The sequence below is a fragment of the Microcaecilia unicolor genome, chromosome 7 (assembly GCF_901765095.1).
Source record: "Microcaecilia unicolor chromosome 7, aMicUni1.1, whole genome shotgun sequence".
In the NCBI taxonomy this organism is placed as follows: Eukaryota; Metazoa; Chordata; class Amphibia; order Gymnophiona; family Siphonopidae; genus Microcaecilia; species Microcaecilia unicolor.
This window is the reverse complement of record NC_044037.1, coordinates 90,786,569-90,791,556: the sequence shown is the minus strand read 5'-3', so window position 1 is coordinate 90,791,556 and position 4,988 is coordinate 90,786,569. Positions and strand designations below refer to the sequence as shown.

The window sequence follows — 4,988 nt, the reverse complement described above, 5'->3', positions numbered from 1 at the left end:
CCATGAACAGTCAGCCGTAGTAGCTATTTACTTGAGTCTGTGATTAGAACTGTCAAAAATAATGTTCTCCGCTGACATGACTTCACCCAACTAAACTTTTCTGGTATGAAGTATGATTGATTTGGCGATAATTACAGAATCTAGGTGAATAGGACATGCCAAGTCTCACAATATTATATAACCTGTTGAAGAAGCACCATTTTCCATTTGGCCTGTACCTTATTTAACCAACATTTAATTAAAAGCCCTGCTTAATTAAGAGCCCCAAATCTCTTATCATGTTAAATACCCATAATTGCTGTAATTATGGTAAACTTCCATCAACACACTGGTGTCCATAGCAACAGGATTATAATTTGCAGGCGCTGCTCCTTCAGAACGAAGTTTCGTTGATAGCAGATGAACTCCACCATTGGGGGGGGGGGGGGGGGGGGGAAACCTTCAGGCGCTCTTTGCAAAATTATTTGGTATAAGGACACGGATTGGGAGGAGCCCTACTGAAAACAGTCTCCTTAATGGAAGACAGCTAAATTTAACTATGTATTTTTTTTTAGGTCAATGCTGATCATGCTGTTTTCTTCTTTCATATTTCTTGTATGTTCACTTGATATTGTGCCTTATCTCTAAAGTGCTCAAAGCAGTGTCCAGTTTATAATAAGATTTTTAAAAACAGATGGCTTTAAGAGCATGAAGATTTATCATCAGAATTTTAAACACCAGATTTTCCAACTTGTTCAAGCCCTTGTGATGGAACCAAGGTTCTATACATTTGGAGGCTGCCTAGAGATATAAAGCAGATAGGCGGCCAGCAATGCAACAAATGAAGCAAATAATGTAGTTTTAAAGAAGAGGATTCTGGGGACTGGGCTGTAGTCCATAACAGAGTTAGAATTCTGTTCAGCTAGGAACAAAGCAGGGAAAAGACGTGGAGGGGAATTTTTGATATGACGTCTAAGTCTGACTTTGGACGTTTTGCAAAAAACATCCAAAATCCGAATAGAAAAGAAGGTCTGACAGCAGTGTTTAGCTGAGATGCTGTCGATTTTCCTTTACTACTTGGACCCTGAAGCAGCTTAGCTTGATTAAGCTGGAGCGAAACGCTGGCCACCTTCGGTCCGGGGGATTGCCTAGAGCGAGATAAGTGACTGCAAGATAGATGACTGTATTCAAGCTAAGTATATTATTTTGAAGCTGTGAGCTGAACTGAGCATTTTATGTGCTGGAGAACAGATAAAGGTATTACTTTGAAGCTTGGAGCTATGTGCATGTTTGAAAACATGAATTTTTACACATTTTTGCATTGTTTGAAGTTTGACATGGAAGGAGACAGGAAGGATTTTTTAGCCGATGATGAGGAACAGATCATATTGAACAAGTATAGGTCATTCTGATCGACTGAAGCTCTCTAGACCTGTTGGTCAGAAGCTCTTTGAGGCTTTTTCCTTCCATTCAATCACATACATTTGATTGCCATTTTTGTGGGTCACCTGTGCTGTTTGAGTTTAAGATTTTGATTTTTTTTTACTCCACATCCATCTTGTTTGTTGTTTAGAAGTTATTCTAACTAAGCTCCATTATCTATCTGAAACAAAATTGCTGGTGAACCTTTGTATAATAAGCTGCTTGTATTCAGTGCAAACTGCTTGAGGAGCAGCCTAATGGTTAGTTGAGAACCTGGGGAACTGGGCTTAAAGCTCACTGCAGCTCCTTGTGACCTTGGTCAAGTCATTTAACTCTCCATTGCCCCAGGTGCAAAACTTAGATTATGAGCTCACTAGGGACAGAGAAAGTAACCTGAATATAATATACAAGCTGCTTTGGTTGTACCACAGAAAAGCAGTATAACAAATTCATTACCCTTACCCCTTACCCTGGATCAGATTTTTCTGCTCCTGTAAATATAACAAACATCGTGGAACCACTGGAACAGCTCTGACCTGACTGTTCTGCTTTTCATACTTCTGTACTATGGGGTAAGAAACTAATGGACATCTGTGAGTAAATCACTGAGGGGCCCTTTTACTAAGCTGCGGAGGTACCTACGTGCGCCCAAATGGAGTTACCGCTTGGCTACCGTGTGGCCCTTGTGATAATTTAATTTTTGACATGTGTCCGCTACATGCATCCGAAAAAAATGTTTTTTTTTCTGTCACGCATAGCAGACGCGCGTCAAGTGGCTTTCTATGTGTGTAGGTCATTAAGATGTGAGACCTTACCACTAAGTCAATGGCTGGCAGTAAGGTCTTAGACCCAAAATGGACAAGCGCCAATTTTGATTTTGCCGCATGTCCATTTTTGGCAAAAATTTTAAAAGGCATTTTTTGCAGGCGCACTGAAAAATGAATCTGCACGCACCCAAAACCCATGCCTACACTAGCGCAGGCCATTTTTCAGTGCACCTTAGTAAAATCAACCCTAAGAGGCTCTATTACTAAGTTGTGTTAGGCGCTAACGCACACCTAATGCAGCTTAAAATGGCATACTGCGGGACATGCTCAGGTCTCCCATGGTAAGTGTCAAATGTGCATGTGCAAACCTCATGCTAAAAAATGTTTTGTTATTTTTTTGAGGGGAGGTGTGCCTGGGTGGGGCAGAGTGGGCATTTCTGCATTAATCAGTTAGTGCACTAACATTACCGCATACTAATAGCATATTAGCCCTTACTGCCTACAAAGTAGGCATTGGTAAGAGCGTGCACGATAATTTTTTTTAATTGGCAATGGCAACATTAGTGCATGGCCTTTACTACAAGAAATAAAGACCATTTTTACAGACCGCGGGAAAAATCTGTGTAAATGTGCACAATGGCTACTTTTTATCACATTTTAGTAAAAGAACCCATAAATCTGAGTTTTGCAATGAATCTTTGGCAGTGCTCAGAAGGGTTGACACAGTCTTAACCAGTGAGCATTTCACCTCAGGTTGAGGCTGGATATGGAGCCTGGATAGCTCAGTTGGTAGAGCATCAGACTTTTAATCTGAGGGTCCAGGGTCCAAGTCCCTGTTCAGGCGCTAAACTTCCTTTTCTCAGGTGTGGAGGAGTGGCCTAGTGGTTAGGGTGGTGGACTTCAGTCCTGAGAAACTGAGTTCAATTCCCAGCACAGGCAGCTCCTTGTGACTCTAGGCAAGTCACTTAACTCTCCATTGCCTGCTGCATTGAGCCTGCCATGAGTGGGAAAGCACAGGGTACAAATGTAACAAAAATAAATTTACATGTAAGCTAGACAACAGGTTTCACACTTTACTAATAAAATGAATGCATTTGTAAATAAGGATAATAACAATATAAAATAATCATAATTATTCTTTTTATTTTTGACTATTATTGGCCACTTAAATTTCTTGGCACTTAAATGTTACAGCTTAGGGAACTTTTGTTTCCCATCTATTTTGTCAGTCATCATTTCCTTGCTGATAGCTAGACTGTCTTAGGTATATGTGTAAGGATTGTACACCAGTTTGATGCCTTGGCCTATGACAGTATATCAAATGCTACATAATGAAGAAATTAAATATATCTGGCCCTGCCTCAAGTGGTTTGCTCTGTCTTCTGTTCAATTGACATATGAAGAACCCACAAAACCCAAATGGAGAATCAAAGCCAACTACCAACCAAGCGTTATGTTTATATATTTTCTCAAGAAATTTCAAAGATACTATAAATAGCAGGAACAATTATAGATGTCTCCAAAAGTCTTGGCTTGTCTGCCTGTTGTGACTTGTCTTTGAACAATAGGCAGGCACTGACCAGGAAAAGTCTTTCACTATATATCTACGTTGTTGGAATAACAGGATGACAAATGTATAAAGAGGGAGCAGGTTCCAGTGACTTTAAGACTGAGGCCTACGAAGGCTTAAGTTTGTACTGACTGTGTTCATAGGTTCAAGGTTGAAAGGAAATGGCTCCTACGATTTAGCCATGGCTCCAGTTGGAAAGGTTTTTACATAGCAAAGGCCTTTTCACTTCCACATCAGAGTTTTTTGAAAAGCTTATTTTCGTCTCCTGGTTTCAGATGATGTCATGCCCAGATACAATGCAGTTTTTCTTATTATTAAAGTGGTTACAAGGTGATCAATTTGTTTTTAATTTACTTGACAGCCTTTTCACTAACAATTGCCCAAAATGGAGTATGATAAAATTATATAAAAACAGCAAACATAAAATATAAAGTATTACATCAATGAAATATAACACAAAATAGTCACCTGAACATCAAAAATAAAAATGATATATTAGATCCCATAAAAACCACACATACCATCAACACCACAACATACAATAATTCATAAACGCACAATACGAGACTCATGGGATTGCAAGGAGCTCATTATCTGGACACTTGATGCTTTCTGTGGCATACTTGGGACAATTCTAGATGTTAACATTTACTTGTGCATCATCCCCCGGATTCTATAAATAGCACCCAAATTTGCTTTGATCCTGAGATCCATTAGCAAATAAAGTAGATAAGTGATGCTTTGCCGAGATTCTTGAAAGAGACATCAGATCATCAAACTTTTAAAAAACTGCTAAAAACTTATTTGTTTAACAAAGCCTACCCCGAAGTCAACAATGCTGTTTAACTCCCTTATTCTTTTCCTGTTTTGTTAGTTTATCTGCTCCTTTCCTTCTGTTAGCTTCTCTTGTCAATTTTTGCTATTGTATCATGTAATTTTATTGTAACTTTGTTAGCCACATTGAGCCCGCATAAGCTGGGAAAATGTGGGATACAAGTGGACCAATAAATAAAGAAAATAAATAAATAAATAAATAATTGACTTTGCTTAATTGGCACTAGCTTGGATTTGTGTGTAGATCTGTCTGTGTGTGGTTCTATAAAGATCCTCACTCAAATCTTCTCGTGTGTAACCCAAAAGGGTGCAAGGTCCATGAGAGAAGCATGGGAAGGTCAGGGACTATTACACTCGATTGGCGGGACAGTACACTGGAAGTGAGAGATACACTGCATCAATATTTCATCATATTC

General features: G+C 39.2%; 1 non-coding gene across 1 annotated transcript; it reads left to right on the top strand.

Moving 5' to 3' along the window:
* Nucleotides 1-2,939: 2,939 nt before the first annotated feature.
* Nucleotides 2,940-3,012, top strand: TRNAK-UUU. Its single transcript has one exon. It is a non-coding gene; the product is annotated as a tRNA-Lys (tRNA).
* Nucleotides 3,013-4,988: the final 1,976 nt, after the last annotated feature.